Raw genomic sequence first — 21,904 nt, forward strand, 5'->3', positions numbered from 1 at the left:
GTAACGTCAGGGAAATGAAAAATGCTAACATTGTCATATTCCGCTGCTGGGTGGAGATGAATGGCTGGGGAGTGGGCGAGGGCTCCGCGCACTCCCTTGCCAAGAGCGCGAAGCCCCTCCTGGCGCCAGGCCGGCCGGGGCTGCAAGCCTTGCACACCCACGGGCTCTGAGAAACCACCTGCACGCCCAGTCTCCCTTCTGAGTTTATGGTTCTCCACATCTATTACTTTGTGTGTGTGGTCTTTCTTTTTAACTTGGATTTTCCACTGGTGATATAAAGCACCCTCACGAAAACATTTCGCTTTATTGCTTTGAACATTAAACGTTATTAATCCAATAGAAAAACGTTAAAGATACTGCTGTCACCTTTAAATGTGAAATGATATTAGGCCCTAAAAAAACGCTGGGTTGGTAGAAAAGATGTTCCCTTAGTTTCTTTCAAGTCTTGAGATGACTGTGCCGGGTTGATGATAAAATAATATTTCTACATGGCTCACAGCACACCATCTGCTTAAAACAGACTTCCTGTTCAGCTATTCTTTTCTTTTATATAGTGAAAATTGTTTCTCAATTGTTTTAATTACAAACTTGGGAATCTATGCAAACTATTCCCCCCGCAGCGTGATGCAAAGACGACAGACGACGATCCTCGAAGAGCCACAGCGCCGGCCTGCGGGCGGGAATCGTGGGGGTGCTGACGGCCACATGCACCGGCGCACTGGGGACAACAATGGAAAAGGCAGCAAGGCATTGTTCCTACCCTCCTTGGCAAGAGAAGAAAGGGTGGATTTCTTTTCCCCTACAAGCTTCCTGTTTCTGTTTTCCTGATTCCAGTGAAAAGCTCTGCCACCCACTTGGATGTCCAATCCAGGGGCCTGGGGCAATATGGACCCGTCCCCTCTCCCTCCCACCTCTCCTTTAAACCCCAAAGAGGGTGGTGGTGGTGGCAGCTCACACTTAATTAACTCCTCTCCTGCGCCAGGCCCTGGTCTAGGTGCTCTGTGTGCTGACTGATTTCTCATTACAATCCCATGAGGCATCTCTGTCTGTCTGTCTGTCTGTCTGTGTCAGTATCATTGTTCTCATCACCCCCATTTTATAGGGGACACTCAGGCAAAGAGCAGTTAAGCCACCTGCCTAGAAGCACACAGCTAACAAGAAGCAGAGGCAGAACGGAACCCAGGGGGCCTGAGTCTTCCCTCTGACACGACGGTGCCTCTTAATTCTATCCAGAGATCTCTCTGGAACCCGGCCCTCCTTCCCAACCTCCACCGCCCTGGAACCCCGGGACGGGGATACCCACTCCTCGAGCCCTGACATCAGCTGCTTGGCTACTCCTGGCTCCTATCGCTCTAACACCCTTCTCCTGCAGAAGGGGATTCGGAAAGAAATGGGCACAAGCAGAGCATTTGGGCATAACTGCAAATACATCTGATGTGAGTTGAAATGGGGGTGTTAGAATTCTGAGGATAAACACGGAAGGGCCTGGGAAGGTCCAAGAGGTGGCTTCTCTGTGGAATGGCTTCCTTTTCCAGATGGAGATGCTTGGGCCCATGTGCTCATGACTTTCACAGGGACCTCGCCAGCAAGGTGGCAGCAAGGCTGGAGCTCAAGGCCAGGGTGCCCCGTTACGCAGTGAGTGCCGGTCTCGGCACGCGAGCAGAGCCTCATTTTGCCCGTCAGGGAGGTCTGAGTAGAGCCGTGGCAGGTCAGCGTGGCTGGGTGGAATTCCGCCAAGGTTGGAGGCTGTGGGGTGTATCTCAGATTCATGTGGGCGAGAGCTAGCGGGCCCCTCAAAGAGACAAGCAGGCACCCTCCAGAGCAGCTGACACTCAGGTACAGGAGACTGTAGATGCCACAGGCAGGGAAAAAAACAGCGATTTCACATGGGAGCCCCAAATGGACAGTCCGGGCAGATAACCCAAATCACAGGGGACACTGCTTCTGAACCAGGGCAGCTCCACTCACGCAGCCAGCCCGCCCCAAATAAGCTCTGACCGCAGAAGCTCTCTCTCTGGAGAGCAGTCGCATCTCTCGAGATGACAGCCACACCGTGCGACAGGCGCTGGTCCAAGCGAGTGAGGGAGGGAGGCGAGGGACGGAGGGGTGGGCACTGGCAAGCTCGGCTTTTGTTAGCGCTTTAAAGATGGCATCTTCAGAGGTGGCCTCCGGGAGGTACCTCCTTTCTCTCCAAACCACAGGTTCTCAAACTTCTAGGTGTGTGAGCATGGCCTGGGATGCTCGTTAAAAGTACAAACTCCAAGTACCCAACCTCTGGAGGCTTTGGCTCAGGAGCGCCGCGATGAGGGCACCATGGAAAACTCCGCTCCGTGCTTGGAGCCAGAGAGCGCGTGGGTGAGGGTCTCAGGGGTGCAGTTCCGCGGAGCTTTGCTGCACAAACAGGACTCTGTTACCCACAGGGACTAACCACGGCAGGGCAGGCGGTGCTGTAGCACCCGCCATAGCGGTCACTTGGTGAGTGCCTGGGACTTTGCACCAGGCACTGCGCTCGACCCGTCCCCGTGTCACAGCCCCGTGAAGCAGACGGGATCACCTGTCTTATGGCCTCGAGAGGCAAGGGGGCCGTGCGTCCAGTCCAAGGGAGGCCAGCACTGGTGACTATGTCTGTCTAGCTCAGGAGGCTAGGCTCTCGCCAATCCGACGTCACTTAAGACAAGATGTCAAGAAACGCTAGTGCTGAAGCACAATCAGGAAGTGCACTCAGAAAGTGATCGTTTATCACTGATTATGGAACCTCACCCTGGGCTTCTCTTTGGTCCAGACCTTTCGTGGACGGAGCCTCTAAAACTCACCAGATGGAAGGAACCCTTGTCTGTCTTCTGGTACCTGCAGTCAATCTGCTGAGAACTCAGGGTTTCCACGGCTTTTGCCCTCAGTAGTAGGAGAGCAAGAAAATAAATTCCGATAGCTTGTAACTGTCTCTTCTGGAATCCAGACAGAAGGCTCTTTTCTCTCTCTCTCTAACTCAAATTGAACTCTTCATATTTTGAAGCTAAGGAATGCATTTCTAACTTGTGCTGGAATCTTGAGTTTCCTTCTTAAACCTTCCTGTGCTTACCCGAGTAATGACTTCCAGCCACTTGAAAATCTGCCCTGAATTTTTTAAAGGGACCCTTTGGTCAGAGTAAAGTGGAAGAACACATTTCAATGGAACCTAACAGCTTAAAAAGACACATATTCTCCACCACGAGGGTTTCGGTGCAGCTGCAGTAACTAGAGAGGACACGCTGCAGGCAAGAATTAGGGGGAACCATCGTGAAACGCAAGGCCCAATAGCTTCTTAAAAATACTTTAAAGTCCCATGGAACGGTGCTATAGGCCAGTGTGGTGTGAGGGTGTCGGCCAGGGCAAGGAGCAGCTTAGAAATGAGAGAACTGAGACACCCAGAGTTCTAAGAACCACAGTGTGGACACCGGTGGGGCCTCGTAACTCCTCTGGGGTTGCACACCCATTATCCTTTATCCCAGTTTCCACCCTGTTCCAGTTTCACCATGACGACACTCGGGCTCAGAGAGGTTTACTGGCTTGCTCAATGCGACCCAGCAGGCCAGTAACAGAACTGGGTCTTGCATACAGGTCTCCTGACTGCTATGTCGTCATTTATTGGGTCAGTGGAAAAACCAATTGAGCAGAGGCCTTGGAAGGGACCCCAGAACCCAAAGTCAAAGGCTGCCGCTTGGCAAGAGACTATTCAGGGCTGCTGGTCTGGGGACTCCGGGGGCCCAGAGGACACAGGTCATCAACGCTCTGTCTTCATTGTGCAGCAGTTTCCAAATCGTCTTTTGACAGACACTTTCTGAGAGCACAGTTTTTGGGCTCGTTGTTATTGTTCAGTTTTCTGTGGAGATGGGGCCGGGCTGCTGATCGGGGTTCTCAGCTTCACTCCCTCCGGGCTGCTGGACAAGCACCAAATCATGATTTCATTTTCGCCTAAGGTTGTGAAAGAACAGGGTGGTTTTAATGTTCTGCCTGTAAAACCCCAAATGGCCAGGCACTAACGGCGCTGCTCCAGCACACGGCCCTTTTCCCTCCGGGTGTCCACGAAGCCGCGTCCTTCCACCTGAGACAGGCTCTCCTTCGGTACTTGAGAACGTAACATTCACGGTGTCTACCATGGGTGGAAATCCTGAAGGGCATGACATGAAATTATTTTTGCTAAAAAAGCACAAACTGGAATGCTGTGAGTGGGGTGCTTGGCTGGCGACCAAGCCAGCCAGACACTCAGCACCTGAATTTCAGCTCAGCTGGGACACTCCCCATTCTCCTCCTGCAAAAGCAGGACCTCTTCTGAAGTGACTGTTTGGTTCTTTATTTAAAAAAAATTGACCCCACCAACTGCTGGCGCTGGAAGGGAAGGGAAGAGGGAGTCAAAAAGGCCTGAGAGAAGGAGCGGGCGCAGGCGGGGCCGGGGCACGGAGAGGAGTCTGGGATCCATGACCGAGTGGAATGTGGACTCAGGGCGCGCTGGACTTGGGTCCGCGAGGGAAGGAGCCCCCCGCACACGCTGGGCATGCAAATCAGAAAGGGGATGCGTGAGCGTGGTGTGGCCAGGGCTCTGACTGTGAAAACTGCTCTTCAATGAAGACAGAAAACTTGGGTGACAGCAGAGTCAGTCAACTTGTGGTGTGAGGATAGACGCAGAAAGTACAGGATCCTCGATGGTTCGGGAGAGAACAGGGAACCGGGAACACTTCCGAGAGTAAAGGTGGTTTGAGAATTTTAAGAGGGCTTTTTTTCCCTCTTTTAATTTTTTTAATTTTTTGGTTTTTTGAGGACAATTAGCCCTGAGCTAACATCCGTGCCCATCTTCCTCTACTTTATATGTGGGTCGCCTACCACAGGATGGCATGCCAAGCAGTGCCATGTCCACACCTGGGATCTGAACTGGTGAACCCCGGGCCGCTGAAGTAGAACTATGCACTTAACCACTGCGCCACCGGGCCAGCCCCTCTTTTCTTTTTTATAAATGGAAGTTAGAGAGGGGCGCTGTTAGCAGACGCTGCTGCCGGTGAAGCCGTCTCTCACTCAGCTTCAGAGAGGAGGAGAATGGTGACGGGACAGAACCAGTGTCCTGTGCAGATGAAGCTGGCCTCTGTTGAAGAGAATGCCTTCTTGAACCTAACCGAAGGGGAAAAGGAAGCTTCTGAGGCAACGTGGCCCGAGAACAGAGGCTCCTCTTCCTCCCAGCTCTGCAGCCGTCTTCATGACCCAGCCAGGCTCTGCCAACGTTCTCAGCACCCTGGGGTGGGGGAGGGGGAAGCAGGAAGGGGCGAAAATGGGAGCTGCGGCCAAGGGTACCGACAGCCTGATTAGGAAAACCCGGGGTCTTGGCCCAATTCTTTTTTACATAAACAAAACTCACTGTTAAAATTATTATTAACAGTGATGTAATATAGGGAGGAAAGTATTTTAGTGACAAAATCTATTTAAGTAACTTTATAAATGACGTCAGCTTGTATTTATAGAATCATTAGTTCTAAAGGTTCACCAAAATGTTTCACTTTTACATGACTACATTTTGTAGGAGAAATTATGTGCTAAAGAACTGTTTTTAAATTTGGGCATTTGGGGGATGTCTTGAGGAATTATCCTAGGAAAACATTTATCGTCTGATTACGGTATTAGGAAGAGATGTTCAAGATGACCTAGCAAAGCTGATCGTTCTAGAGTGACCCACAGCCGCAAAACCATCTCATGGACCATCACAGGCTCAAAAATTCACCACCCTCAATTATTCAGTCAGGTCTTCATGGGGCTAGACACACAGGGGTTCAAGTCAACCTGCCCCCGGCCTCTGCAAACTTATCCTTACTCTTAAATGGGAAATCTGTTTGCCTATGACCAGGGCCACGGCTCCATCTGTGCAGCCCCCAGCCACTGTGGCTATTCACAGTTATGGAGCCGGGTTCACAGGAGCAGCTGAAGAGCTGTGAACAGTGCCCAAACAGGGAAGATTTCTGCCAGTAACAATAATAATAATAAAAAAATCTATTCTGCCCCACTAGGCTCTGGGGACAAAACTCAGCCTGGTGGATGGGTGGGGGGTGGTGAGGCTGGAGCAGCATGCCATGCGAGGTAAGCGAGCTGGTATAATATTTAAGAGAACAAACTGGAGGCGGCCACGGGACCTTTGTAGCTAAGGGGACTGAGGGGCAGAGCAAACACATTTTAACAGCCAAACTCCTCCTTTCACACATGTGTAAAACCTTTGGAATTTCATTGGAAAAAATTTTATTTCAAAAGTAATCTTTGAAGTTTGAAAATAAAAGCAGAAGGCTATTTCCCAGTATAGAAATAAAGGGTTTAAATTGTTAAAGGAAGGTGCTAATGGGTGTAAGTCGCACCAGCTCCGAGCACGGACTCTGATGCTCGTCTCTGGACGCACCCTGTGCTGCTGTGTCTGCTTCTCTCGCGGATGCTCCCCGACGGAGGTGGGACATTCATTTCTCTCTCTCACTGCCCTTTGCCCTGTCAGGGCCGGGTGAACCCTCACCCTGGGCCTGGATGGTTACTGGGCTGGTGGTGATGATGATTCAGAGAGAAGGGGAGGCCAAGGGTGCCCTCGAGTGTGTGCGTCCGTGCATGCATGTGTGTGTTTGAGAAGGTGGCACAGCAAGAAGAAAGAAACCGCCTGAGCCCTGTGGGTGAGCAGCGGCCAAGCCTGGGTGACCAACCACGTCTTCCATGCGGCACCAGGGACACAGCCAACACTGCGGGGAGCAAGGCTCCTGCACGGTCCGCGTGGGCAGAGAGGAAACCATCCCTGAAATTTCCAGCCTCACAGTGGAAAATAAAACTCCAGACTCGAGAATGCAGCAGGGGTGAATGGGGACTCAGCTTCTGGACCTGAGCATTCACAGACCCCTGCCCTCGCCAGGCCCCGGCCCCCTCCACTCAGCTGGCTCCTTCTGCCCTGCTTGTTCACCTTGTGGGCAGGGAAGCTGAGGACCAGCCATCCTTGGAGGGCACACGGGGAGGCAGCTCCTTTCTGGGGTTTGTGTACCTGACACCAGCACAGGCAAAAATAGACGCTCAATAAAAACCTGCCGTGTGGAAGAAGGCAGGATTGTACCAACCCCACGGATCTCACAGCTGACAAGGCACTTTTGTGTGTCTTTTCTTAATCAGTCTTTCCCACGTTCCCCACTTGACAGAAGCCTGACCTGAAGCTCAGAAAACGGGAGTGACTTGTCTCAGGGGCAGAGCTGAGACTCGAGTCCAGGGTTTTTCAAATGAGACCATATTGTCCTACAGCCATGCCCCCCATATTAGCAGGTCACTTGTCCCAGAGAACGAACTGGACCACAATTTGCAGAAATGGTTGGAAAACAAAGGTCCACCAAGTTGCTAAGCATTTCACAGTTGTTTTATTTTTGGCATCAGTTAGCAATCACCCTTGAATTTCCCTTCCTAAGATATTCCAATTACTATCCCAATTACTTCGGCCAGAACACTCTCCAGCGCCCCAATTCACCTCCCACACCTCACGCCCAAACACACAGGTCAGAGGGCAAAGACTGGAGGAAAGGGCTCTGACAACTCTTTCTGTCCCCCACGGGGTGAAACACCTTCCACTTACTAGCCCAGCACAGAGAGGCTGAACAGCTGCCTTGTTATTTCCAGTAACATTCCAAATAGAACCAATTTCCAGTACAGCAAATAGCCTGCAGGCCCCGTGGAATCTGTTACGCTGGCCGCCCCCAAATCACAAACAGACTGTGCTCTGACGGGGAACACGCTTCCCGGCTCCCAGGTCAACTCTGAGGGTCCACTCGGCCTGCAACACAGGAAGCTGAGTGCTGGCCGGGGCAGGTGCACTGGAGGGAGAGCATCCCCAGGGCCGGGGGGCGACCCTGGCTTCTTTGCCTTTTACGGCCCAGAATCAAGCAGAGGGACCGGTGGGGAGGAGGGCCTTGGGGTTCGACAAATGACTGGCTGAAAGGGCGACACCCGAGGACCAGGAACTATGCGGGGTGCATTGTATACAATGCAAATTCTACTTAGGAGCCCTGGGTGTGCGTACATACACGAGCCTGCATGTTGTGTGTGTGGCCACGTGGGTGTGCATGCTCTGCATGTGTGTGCACCCGTGAAATGAAGATGCTCCAGGGCACTTGGTAAGATCCTTCCTTTTCCCATCTTCCAGAGGAGAAGAAAATACCTCTGCTGGTCACTGACACCTCAAGCATCTGAACGATACTTTGACAAGCTGACCCCCTGACACACACGTACAGGAGGCTTCTGGGAATGGGGTTTTTGGTACAACTTTCGCATAACCAGTAAGAGGGGGCCGAGGGATGAAACAGTGTGACTTTCATAACTGCCAAGCCTGTGACACGCCAAGTTTCCTCAGTCATCCAACCTGAGAGACACTGACACACAGGCTCAGCAAACAGCTCGGGTCCGTCAGACGGCTCATGTAATCTGCTCTTTATATTCCTCCCGGCTTGTCATTGCTTACCTGTGACCAGAGGCTGTGTGTTCTGGGGCTTCTTTAAAGCTAAATCAGAAAGATAAATAAATCCTCTCAAATGATGCGTGTTCTGGGCACCCAGCCCAGGCCCTCGAGCCTTCTCTCTTCCCACCGCTGGAAGGCAGGGGACAAGGGCAGGGCCACCTCGGAGCTCCCGGAGGCCCCCTCACTCTTCCTCCTGGCTTCTGCTCCCCTGCCTCCAGCCGTGTGTGAACCCCTGCTGCTTGCGGGCCTGGGGGCACAGGCTTGACTGAGCCCTATTCTCTTGGAGCCTTGCCATGCTCTAGTCTCCAGGGCTCTTCCTCACGTCACCGAAGGGCCCGAGCAGCTCTCAGCATCCTTCCCTCAGCGAGCGCCTGCCGCGTGCCCCTGACTGCCGCCCAGCCCGGAGTGCACTACAGGGCCGGTCCCTTTGCACGAGCCTCTCCACGGCTCCCCCAGCCCGTTCTCCGCAGGTGTGAGCAACCGGCCACTTGCGAGCTTTACCTCACTGGATCTTCACTGGTCTCTCTGGGGAGGCTTTTCATACCTCCATTTCTGTTTCTACCACTGAGGACACCGAGGCCCAGAGGGTGAACAGCCTGGTTCCTGATCACAGATTTGGGTGAACGGTAGAGCTGGGGGGACTCGGCCTCCAGGCCTCCTGCTCCTCCTCTGGCTGCTGGCCTTCCAGTGATGCAAAGACGTCACCAGCGAGGAGCTGGCTGCACCCTGGGGGGAACGCACAGGCATTTCTGGCCAGCAATGCATCAGCCTGGCACCACGGGGCCTTGTCACTGGAATGCCAGACAGTCCACACGCCCGTTTCCGGCTGAGGGGAGCAGCTACTCTACACCCACAGGGCCCGCAGGACGTCCCTGGGATCCCACAGCTTCCCTAGAGGCCTTAATCTCAGGTGCCACCTCTCCTGAATGGGTGCTGGCCCCGAGCAAGAGGCAAGTGCCTTTCAGCCTCCAGCACACACTGGACAGTAGAGGCTGGAGGTCAAGAATGGATCCCGGCCCAGCCTGCTTGAGCTGTGTGACTGTGGGTAAGTTAACTAGCTCTCTGTGCCTTTGTGTCTGCATCTGTAAGCTGAGACTAATGATATCTACACCTCTTAGGGTTGTTATGAGAGCAGCAGGGATGATTTGGGTAGAATATTGAGAACAAGAGCTGACACTCTATAAATGCTAGGTGGGTGTTTATCATTGTTATTATTCCTCACTTCCCAAACAGAAAGAAAACGACCAACGTCTGTTCTGGAACCCCTCCGTCTCTGTGCCCTCCCCCCAACCCTAGGAAAAGCAGTTTCCTGTAAATAATCCTCACGCAGGGAGGGGGCAGGGCAGGGAGGGAGGGCGTCCCTGAGCCACGAGGCTGCGGCGACATGACAAATAAGCCGCAGGCTGACAATGTCTCCAAGACATATTGCCGTTTACCCTGTCGTTCGGGCTTGCCATCTGTGCCGCCCGGTGGGGCTGGCTTCCCAGGCTGCTCTGGGGGCCAGCGGGAGCGTCCACTGGTCCCGGGACAGATCTGCAGGCTCAGCCGGCCATCAGTTAGGCTCCTAACGAGAGCACACGGAATCTGCGCACTGCTCCCCGGGGCACCGGGCCTTCCTTCCCGGGGAGGCCCGGGGTCTCTGCTCTCACAACAGGGAACCAGCAGTGCTCATGACCCACTGAGCCTTCCTGCCCTGCTTCTCTGCAGCCACCACCACTGAGGCCCGGGCACAGGCTGCCGGCCAGAAGGGAGACCAGATGGCGACATGAACTTGACTGCAGAGCCCTCACAGTCAACTTTGATGCTGCATCTCAGGAGGTTGGGGGTACAAATATTGAGAAGGCCAAGTGCTTCCCTCATGGAGTGTACAGTCTAGGAAATGAGAAAGAAACTTAAAACCAAGAGCAGAAGAGTGTGAAAGGCTATGAGAGAACTCTGTAGAAGGCACCCAGGGGGCACTGTCGTGATTTACTGTGTGTCCTTGGGAGACTCACTTAACCTCTCTGAACCTCAGTTCCTCACTCATAGTACCCCATGTTTCCCAGGGTGGTCGGGAGGATTAAATAAGTTCATACATAAAGTGATTTCGCTCAATAAGCACTGACTATCATTCCTGAAACCAAAAAGACACGCATGTCACTTGCTCCTCCACGGCAAGGCTGGTCAAGAGAGGACAGAAGCCAGTCCTTCTCATTGCAGGTAATGACACAACAGTCACCCCGGCCAGCACAGCTGCCCATGGGACTCAGGGCTTATTGGGCCCAGACCAGCCCTTCCAGGTTCAGAAATATCCCAGGTCTCTGGGCACGAAACGTAGGAAGTGGCTAAATTTGCCCAAATTATAGGCTGTCCTTACTTTTAACCATGAAGAATGACTCTCTGCCTTCCTCTGGAAATGAGCCTTAGTAAGGAGGTGCTGTGGGCTTATTCACTCTCATCCGAAACCACAGTAACGACAGGAAACCAGGGAGGCTGTCACTGTCCCCCAGACCCACAGCCTGAGAGGGAGAGGGCCCGTGGACCTCTGTGGCCCGGCCCCATCTGCCAGGATCGCCCTGTGGACGGCTGCACTCTGTGCCCACGGCCACCGAGCCTTCTCCAGGGAACCCACCTCAAGGGACTGAAGAGCACGCCTCATTTCCACAGTTGGCACCTGAGTGTTTATGGCGGCGGTTACAGCAAACTGGTGTGTGCTCCAGGCAGCCCCCCGCTGCCCCCAGGCTCTCTGTGAGTTATCAACCAGAGTGGGCCCCTGGGCTGGGCACACAGCAGTTTCTCGGGAACTGGGCACTAGAATGGGTGAACGGCCTCGCTGACTTCTCACAGCCCCGGCCCCGTGTGGGATGGGTGCGGGGAGCCCTGCGTAGACAGGAGGACACGGAGCCTGAAGGGCAGGGTCTGTGAGTTCCTGGACGGCGCCAGCCTGGGAGGCGGTGGTCTGCAGGGCCCCACTTCCTCTCTGCACCATGCTGCCCGTGTCCTCGTGCGCGTCCCTGGAGCATCACCGGGGAATGTGGGAAGGGTTTCAGATAGAACTTCCAACAATCACAGTTTTGGACTAAGGCTCTTGAAATAATTTAAAAAAAAATGAATTAGTTGGTGTTCCATGATGAACTCTAAGAACAGAACAGTCTAGTAGCAGCAACCAGCCCCTTTAATAACAAGGAAACTATGTGGTAAAGAAGACAGAGCAGGGCTGGGCTGGGGGCCTCTGAACGCAGAGCTCTGCCCACGAGGAGGAGGAAGCTGACCCAGGGCAGCTGACGTGCACGTGGAGGGGACCCGAGAGATGTGTGCTCACACTCGGGGCACAAAGGCAGCTGGAGGTGCCCATGGAAGGAACCAGGGGAGAAAGGGAGTCACTGGGCCTGGCTGCTGGGAAAAGCAGGGCTGGGGTGCAGGTGGGAGACTGGTCAGGATGTGGACGGGGAACAGGAAGGCTCCTGGGGCAGGAGGGAGACCAGAGTAAAGGCCCGAGGAGGAGGCTGACCTGCCGGAGCAGAGGGGGACATGAAGCCACTGCCCGGCCACGGCCACGGCCTCGGCCGAGGCCTGAGAGCAACGCAGGACAAGAACATTATAGAACTTAGGGCCAGAAACCCAAAACGGAACAAAAAGGGGGAATTTTATTTTAATGAAGAGTAAAATACACAGTCATAAACCTTCACGGCATGAATAACATTACATTGAAACGTACAAAATACCACCAATGCTCAAAAATGATAATGACAAAAAAGAAATCTACAAAACACTAAAACACTACCATTCTTTGATCAAGTAGGATGGATGGACGTGGACATGGATGTACCATCCATCCTATCTGATCAGAGAATGGCAGTGTGTGTGTGTGTGTGTGTGTGTGTGTGTGTCTATCTCAAACACAGTGCCTTATAGAAAGAAGACACATTTTCAAGTGTCATTTACTAAAACTGATCACGCAGAGGATGACAAAGAAAGACTAAATATCTGTGAAAAAAAAAATTAGACAGGCTACATTCTCTGACCACCTTGCAAAAAAATTAGAAATTAATACGAAAAGGTTAAACAAAATCTGAATCACTCTGAAAAAAGTATTTTCTAACACTTGAGTCAGAGGCAATCAAAATTAAATTATATATTTATAAATATAAGTACTACACACCAGAATACCAGCAAATACACAAAAATATTAACATAGCTTTAAATACTTGTATTAAAAATCAAAAAGAAGTGAAAACAAATGAGATGACCATTCAACCCAAGAAGCTACAAAAACCAAAAGAAGCCAAAAGAAAGCAGAAAAAGGAGCTAAAGATAAAATTAAATAACGAAATATAAGGCAAAAGCCTAATGCCTTGAAAAATAAATTAAAAACTAGTTATTTAAAACAATAAATAAAACAAATAAGTCCTTACCATGGATAACCAAGAAAAAGAGAGGAAAAAAAATAACATGAGGGATAAATATGACCACATGTATATTAATTTTAAAATCAAAATAAGCTCTTAGGCACAATTTTATACCACTAAACTTTAAAATTTATATGAAAGAGCTGATTTCTCTTTGAAAGAAAATATAAATAACAAAACTGACTCAAGAAAGAGCAGAAAGCCTGAAAAAAAAATTCACAATTGTGAAAGAAATTCAAATCATTGTCCCTCCCTCCCAAAACACCACTCACTCCCCAGATGCTTTCAGGTCCATTTATTTCTTAAGGGAACTTTCTTTCATTTTCCTTCTTCCCCTCAAGAAAAAGATAGTACAGTATTTTAAAAATATTCTTATATTTGAAAGAAAAAACCTCTTGATTCTCAGATCACTCAAAAATAATATCTTGACAAGCATTAAGCCCAATCTCACTTATGGAAATACCAAAATCCTAACTTAAATAACAGCAGCTCAAATCTAGTACTATATGTAAAGAATAATGCCCCAAAATAAAGCAGGATTTATTTCAGAAACATAACTATAATTTTCTAAATGCTAAATCATCAAAATAAAAACTGATTAGTATCGATAAGTTAAATGAGAAAAAATACAATATTGTGTTATTGATAGATTCTGAAGTTACTTTTATATGAAATTGAAATTAGTGCCCGAATTTAAAAAAAAAAAAAACAAAACACAACTCCCAGGAAAATAGCAATAGAAGAATGGCTCCTTTAACATGATCAAACTCTCTTCTCGATTACCAGCCTCTCTCAGACCTGAGTAGCAACACTAGAAACAGCCCCATCGAAGTCAGGAACCAGAGAGAACTTTCGCAAGCTATTGCTACTGTCATTTGCTGCTTTGGATGTTCTGGCCAACGATACAAAGCAAGAAAAAGAAATAAGGTATAAATGTTATCAAAGAGCCAAGATCATATTTGCAAGATGATGTTGCTGTCTATCGAGAAAACTCAAGGAAATCAGTTGGAAGCTACCAGGAATAAACAAGCAAGGTGGCCCGTTACAAAATGAATATTCAAAAACCAGCAGTATTCTTATAAATATAAATAAGCAATGCCCAGTTAAAACATAATGGGCAAAGCAACAATGAAAACATTTAAAACCTAGGAATTAGATAAACAGAAAGTAAACTATAATACTTTACTGAATGATATAAAGGAACATTTCAATAAACGCAGCCATACTGCCTTTTTTCTAGAAGGAAAGATCAAGTACTTTAAAAACGACCACTCTCCCCAAATTAATTTATAACTTCAATATTTTCTCAATCAAAACTTTGAAAGGATTCTCCTTGGAACTTGAAGTGATTCTAAATTTCCACTGGGTAAAAAAATTGAGCTCAAGCGCTCGCCTCGGCAGCACACATACTAAAATTGTAAAGATACAGAGGTTAGCATGACCCCTGCACAAGGAGGGCACGAAAATTCATGGAGCATTCCATACTAAAAAAAAAAATTGAGCTAGAATTACCAGGAACATTTTGAAAAACAACTACAAAGAATAATGAGACAGGATATCAAACATATACATTTACAATAATTAAAAATGTGATCCTCCCATGAGAAGACGCATTCAAGTCAATGGAACAGGGCACAAGCCACAAAATATATCACAGTAGGTAATAGGAGGTTGATAGAAGATTTTTGTTACAAACTCATTTGAAAAGAAAGCTTATTTAATAAGTAATGCTGGGACAATGATAAATAATTTGGAAAAACATAGTTAGATCCTTATGCCATACATGAAAATAAATTACAGATGAATTTTAGATTTAAATGTAAAAAAAAAAAGGGAGATACCAGAATATACCATGAGATAAAGAAGGTCTTGCTAAAATGCAATAGCAAAGGCACAAAACTCAAAGGACAAACCACAAACTGGAAAAAAGCAGTAGTAACACAAGAGCAAGAAAGGGCCTTGTTCCGTAAGGAGCTGCTACGGCCCAATAAGCACAAGCCGGACTTGAACAGAAAAGCTGTAGTATAAACAGGAAAGCACTGGAGGGATCCAGATGGCCAGGCCACAGAGGGAAATTCGCCCCTCACTAGTAAACAGGGAAATGTAAACTAACAGTAAGATGCCGTCTCATCTTTCAAATGGATAAGGATTTCAGAAAATAGTAGCCAGTTAGTAAGGTTTCAGGGAAGAAAAATTCTTTCGCACATGTGGGAGTGTAAATGGATTCAGCCGTCTTGGTGGGCAATTTGTCATCATGTATCAAAATGCTTAAAAATGCACACTTACCCTAAGGCACAAAGATATACCTAAAGGAATGTTCACCAAAGCATCATTTTTAGAAGTGAAAACAGCGTACACACCCAGTCATAGGGACTGGGTAGAGAAAGTGCATTGTACCGAGAGGAAGGTGAAGCAGCCATTCAGTTTGCCCTGAGGAAGACTATGAACCAGGAGAAAGGAGCATGACCAGGTCTCAAAACAGGACGGACATTCTCAGCAATAAAAAGGAGCGAGCTACTGCTATATGGAACAACGTGGACGGCTCTCAGAAACACTGTGCTGAGCGACACAGACAGCAGGTGCACGCTGTATGATTCCACGGATGATACACGAAACGCACGAGGGACTGGCAGGGACTGGGGGTGAGGGAGGAAAATGACTGGAAACAGGAACAAGAGAGCTTTTTAGGGTGATGGAAAAATTCCCTATCTCGCTTCTGGTGTTGGTTACATAACATTTAGCATGTAATTTGACATTTGTCAAAATTCATTGAAATGCACACATTAAGAGGGTGAATTTTACTGTATGTAAATAATACCTCAATAAATCTGATCAAAAAACCAGCACGGACAATTAGGTAGAAATATACTTTTATGTATAAATATGCATGGTATAGGAAAAAGTTGAAAGATATACCTTAAAATATTGTTTCTCTGGGTAATTTTATGTATTTCCCCACTTTTCTACAATGAACATGTTACTTTTATAAATTAGAAAACTTTGTGCCTGTTTTTGATAAAGAAAAATCTATCAATGAACTTTTCTGTCTAGTAACAAACTATTTTTTAGGTTCTTAGAGGAACTGCTGAGTCCCACCAGCCCTGCAAGGTGTCTGATTCTCAACAGGTGCTCAGAAGGGGTGGTGGGAGGGCAGAGCAGCAAGAAGGACCACCTGGTCCAACAGCTTCATTTGCAGCTGGGAAAATGGAATCCTAGAGAAAGCCAACAACTTTCTCCAGTTTGGAAGTGGTCAAAATGAGCCTTAAACCTCAGAGAGCAGAGCTATTTCCACCACGCCGGAGCATCTGTGGAATCCTGAGCTCGTACCTAACCATCCCAGGAGAATTCAAGCTCCCGATGAGTTGAAGATAAGCTACAGACAATGTTTCCCAAATTTTAGGAAACAGTGTCTCATGTCCCAGCTTCATCTATTTTTTTCCAGTATAATTACTGACTTCATATTTTTATTTACATCTGAAAACTCACTTTTTAAAATTTTTAAAAATTAAAAAACCCTTTATTTTTTTATTATTTTTAAATTTAATTCTTTCTGAAACTCACTATTTAAAACTCAAAACTACCATTCCTGGGTATGTGCTCCCACCTCCCACTGCCATGGGAAGGGCAGGGCCTCCTGGGGAAGAGGACGCACCCCTGCATGCTGATGTCGGCTGGGCTGAGCGCCTTCCCATGTTTGACCAGAAGCTCTAGGAGCCACTGAGTGTTTCTTCCAGGTCTCTTGCTCCTCTCCTCTACTCTAAGAACAGCATGTTGCAGATAGGGGCTGGTCCCAGAACGAGACGATGCATGGAGCGGGACCCCATCAATCTGCAGTCACCAACTCAGAACTTGAGTGCCGTACAAAATGGTGGTGGTGTCAGCCACCGTGGTTTGTCACTGCAGCATAACCCAGCAAAGCCTGATTAATATACCCACTTTAATCTTATCCTAAACAATGCTATCCACTGATACACTATTATGGGTGAAATAAAAAATTAAGAAGGCCATCCACATCTCTCCCTCAGGGGCACACGCCCCACCTTTTGGGAAATGCTGCTACAGCCTGAAGGAGGGAGTGGATAGGTACCAAAGGAGAGGTAGTTTATAAAGAGGCAGCTCCGAAGAGATAGGGCCATACAGATAAAACTCAGAAAGCTCTGAATTTTCCCCCAAGAACTGTAAGCTATACCACTGATTTCATAATTCGCTGTGCTCGTGTGTGTGTATAACTGCTTGAACAGTAAACATCAATTGTAAGACATATCCAATATTCAGAAATGTTAAAATATGCAAGGAACGCCCAGCTAAGATTCAAGGGATGTTGGGAAGCATGGGGAAATCAAGGCGGTGACCCTGTGGCCAGCTATTTCCCCAGGCACTAGCTTCATTATTAACCTTCCAGCTACTAATTCTTCTTAAAACAAAAACCACTCTGACCACCCAAATAAAAACATCCTTATCTACTCTACCGCTTAATAATTTAGCTACTCGGCATAATGGATACCGTTCAGCTGTCTAGAACTTTCAGTTGGCTCTATCATGCTCGAATCATTAATGGTCCACTTGTTTCGTTCAGGTAAATTACATTTGCATATGCAAATTATGCCTAAATTCTCTATACTATTAATGTTATTACTAATTACATAATAATAGTTACCAATTTCCACACAGATCAAACTTACAGTTTTGTAGCTATTAGGGAAATTGTGCTTTGTAATTAAGATAATCCTCATTTCCAGATGCTAATTAACTATATAATAATTAGTCTCATTCACTAATGCAAATTAAGGATTTTCATCTTTATTGATAAAGGAGTTGCTTCTTATCGGTTAAGGAAAGATAGCCCCAGAAATCTTGCAGAGAAACACTTTTCTTCCTCTAAAGGTTAAAAGGTAAATTCATTTTTATCAGTCTCATTTGAGGATGCAAATTAGGTCTTGATTAATCAAGTCAAAGATAAATGTGCTGGTCTTATTTCAGGACAGAACATATAGCTTATTGAGTTCATCTCTTTCCTCTTCCAAATAGTCAGATAAACAGAGTTCACAGAGCAGAAGTCTTCCTAGCGGGAGCAGTTCATCTGTGGTCAGAGGAAAGCACTGCCATCCACGTGTCTCTTACGCTACCTTTTGTTTTCCCTGGAAGCACTGTGGGAGCATCCCAAAATAGCTGTGTCCTCACGGTTCAGCCACAAATGGGAAGGAGCGAGAAAAGGTTTTTTGTGAGTAAATACAGAGAAAAAAGGGAAAGCCACATTTGCTTGGATTATTAAGTTTTCTGTGCTCCAAACAGAATACAAACTGGCACCTCCCATCGTGAGTAATGAGGGCTGCCTCGGCGAGAACAGAAGGGCTGACAGCCAGCGAGGCCTAGTTGGCAGCCCCGGCCCAGGCCGTGCCGCATTCATCATCCGATAAACCGATCCACCAATTCCGCACCACCATTTGTCATTAATTATGCTAATCAGCACGCCATTACTCTCTGATGACACTGTAGCTGTTATTAGCTAGTTATGGCTTTTCAAAAGCACAACTTATTGTGCATGCACGGGCTGTGCGTGCATTAGCCTACAGGGAAGAAATGTCCAATTATGAAAAGAAGAAATTTGCTATTATCTTTTTATAACAAACCAATTTAGTAATTAGAAAAGTCTCTGAACTCATACGTTCTTTTTTCTTCTCTCCCTTAAAATAATTGAAACAAAAAAAAAAATGTGCTTTTCAATATTTCTCTGAAAGCAAAGGAAATACCGACATGGAGATTTTTTTGCGACATGTTTAAAAACGGGGCCTAGGGAAGGACCGCGTGATGCTCGGGGCGCACAGAGATTCCTGTTGGGCTGGACTTTTTCTTTCCCACTTTGAATGAGCAGGACCATGTTATTACGTATATCTCAGTTGCCACAAATGCCTGAAAGGTGAAAGCACACCCTTGTGACCTTTTACAGTTCACTCGTGGCAGAGCAAAGCTGTTCACGTAACGATGCCAGGCTGCGCACACCTTACCTGGCAGATGCTCGCACAAGCAGCACAGCGACAGCCTCCTTTAACCCTCTCGTGCCCCCGTGACACTGCCAAGAGCATCAGTGCCGCTCAAATGACCTTGGAGATGTACAATTTGGCCAAATTAGCACACGTGCATTGATTCAGGGGAGAAAAAGGACTGTCTCCAGTCTTGCAGAAAAACAGAGCCTTCTGGGGTCAGCAGCCAGCCCAAGTCAGAGGAGACCCTACTCTGAAACTCGGGGCTCGCCAGAGGGGCTCACACGAAGCCTGCAGTGTCCGCAGGGCCAGCCTGGGGGCTCTTGTGCAGACCAGGCACTGATTCCAAGCTGTTGTGTTTGGGCTGGAGTCTTTACCACTAGTTTTAGAAGCTTCGTCTGTATTAAGAGCTCATTAATATCATCAGAGTAAATGGGCCTATTAAAACATCTTTAAGCAATATCTGAACATAAATCTCCCTAAACTATATTTAATGACTATACTTAAGATACATTATATGCAAGTCTTAATGAGACATTAGATAGCATTTTGAAGATTAAAATTAGAGAATCCATATAAAGTCTGTCCACTTAATGTGGCCTTAAGCTACACTGATGAAAGCATTACCACCAAATTATTACTGCATTAGAACAAATATTTTTAATCATGTCTGATTTATGCATTCTCTTTTTCATATAATTTTAATTTTCACAAAAATACATTTTGAGTTTACAAAAGAGGGTACGCGAGAGGTTTCAAGTTTTTGAAGTCCTCTGGAGGTAAGGCGAACACAGGACGTGGTACCGCTTACTGAAAGTGCTCTGGGCTCTGAATCGCATTTCTTTATGTTTAGTTTAATTAGTCAATCTAGCACAATTGGTAACCAAATATAGTTAGCTTACTATTAAACTTCCTCCAAGACTGGGCCAGAAACAAAATAGAATTTCACCAAAAATATTCTGAAGACTAGTATATAGTAGAATGCACACAGTATAATCTCTCTAATACTGTGGGGGTAACATCCGGGCTCTAGCTGAGTCAGTCTGTCTGGGTCCTGTGGAGACCCCACACTCCGAGACAGCAGCCGCTGCCCTGCACCCTGTGCCCCACCCCCGCCCCTGAGCAGATGCAGACAGAGCCGTGCTCTGAGTTCCGAGGTCTGCAACCTTCTGTTGGTCTGTTTCCCCAGAGGCTGCCAGGGAGGTGTCGATGAAGTCCTGCTCCCACTCCAGGGCCCCCTCTGTGAAGAGCAATCAGTGCTGCCTGTCGAAGGATATTAAAAAAACGAGTTTGACTCCCCCAGGGCTAAGGGAGTTGAACCCTTTACACAGATCCAAATCCGCCTCAAGTCTGTTCAAACAAGGACGCGTTTTCGAGCCTGTGGGACGTGGACCTGGGTGGGAAGGTGCTGATGCCCAGGTCTGAACCACTTGAGTGAGTAGTCGGGACACAGAAAGCTCGGTGGGAGTCTCTCTGTATACAGGATTCTACTCTGTTTAGGACAGAAACATATACCCTGAGTCTACAAAAACCCTGTAAGACAATACACAGTGGTCCTTTTTTGAAAACCAGTCAAACTTCAGATTACATACATAGAAATATTTTTCTTTATATTTATCTGCTATATTTAAAATACTACACTCCCAGACAGGATTTTCGATGTAACAGAAAATCTGTTTTCTCCTACCTGGTCTCCCCCCCAACCCCCCGCCACCTGGAAGACTGCACCTACCCTGCATCGAGATAACAGCCCTGCAAGCCCAGTTTGGGGTGAGTCTGCCGAGTCTTTCATATCCTACTACCAGCTGAACTGTGGGGAGAATGTTATCTGAGAACGTGGACAAGGATAAGCTGAGATTAATGTCACCTGGTGGCACACACAGCCTGGACTTGGATCTGACACTAGCACAGGATGCTTTGCAAAAACCCACACTTTATCAGAGGCTTTTTAAGACTTGTTTTTTTTTTTGATACTTTACACCAAAGTGTAATTACCTTTTATAAATGCTATTCAACTATGAAAGACTTCCGGGATTATGTAAATCAAGACGAGTCGAACCTGTGACACCTCCCTTAATAGAATGAGATTATCTGGCTTTTTTTTTTTTCCTTCAAAGAAGAAGAAAGTAGTACAATTTAAACACTCTGGTCATTAAAAGAAGACCCCTCCTTTAGCATGTAAAATCTGTAGCAACAAGCCTCTTTCCATTTGCTTCGCCCAGATATTCTCTCCCCAAAAAGAACTACTTCCTAGTACAATTTTGCATTTTTAACCGTATGAATTAGGCATTCTTCATAAATAACAGCTATGTTCTATACACGGGAGCTCCTTTTTATTAGGGGCACTGTAATGAACAATGAGCAATGTGTTCTATTATTCTTTGTCAAATCACAAAATGCTACATTAGAATAACTGTGCTGGTCAATGTAATATAGTAGATTAAATTCAACTTCTGTGGAAAAACCACTGTAAAACAGCATGATAAGAAGGCTATAAAAAATTTAATTTTACTCCAAACTCCATCACAAAAAAAATGGTGTGAAAAGTAATTTTGCATAATCAGTACACGCCATCTGGAACAATTAACCGATTTCTATAGAACTATGAGGATCAGTCATATCTGCTTATTAAAGATCAGAAATTATACAAGTAATAAATCCTTGAAAAAACTAAGCGTACTCCCGCCTGTCAACGCTATTTTAACTTCAAATACTGAAGAACGCCTGATAAGGCTGAAAAGAAGAGATTAATATATGCAAATTACATCCAGCATTTAAAACCCCCACAACTGTCTCCGGTTTTCTGTCCCTTATTGCTGCCTTTATGTTTTATTCATACACCAACTCACCTGTCACTTCATAAGCTATAATATTATGGGGGTATTATTAAACAGCATAAAGCCGTGCTTTAATTGGAAAGCTTCATTGCATTTTCCAATTATTTGGAGTAAATTAAAAGCAGATGCACATAGTTTAATAAGGAGTCTAATATCAGTTCCGGGAAATCAAAATTCATTGTCATTACTATGCCGTGATAGTTTTGCAAACTGTACTCA

At 47.0% G+C, this 21,904-nt stretch overlaps 1 protein-coding gene and 1 non-coding gene across 6 annotated transcripts in view; one reads left to right on the forward strand and one right to left on the reverse strand.

Annotated features, from left to right (window-relative positions):
- Positions 1 to 21,904, reverse strand: part of MVB12B (multivesicular body subunit 12B) — a 188,909-nt gene that overhangs the window by 40,323 nt on the left and 126,682 nt on the right. The window lies entirely within an intron of this gene.
- LOC123289628 (U6 spliceosomal RNA) lies at positions 14,253 to 14,356 on the forward strand. The gene has a single exon (XR_006533693.1). It is a non-coding gene; the product is annotated as a U6 spliceosomal RNA (small nuclear RNA).

Source organism: Equus asinus, chromosome 10, assembly GCF_041296235.1.
Source record: "Equus asinus isolate D_3611 breed Donkey chromosome 10, EquAss-T2T_v2, whole genome shotgun sequence".
NCBI lineage: Eukaryota > Metazoa > Chordata > Mammalia > Perissodactyla > Equidae > Equus > Equus asinus.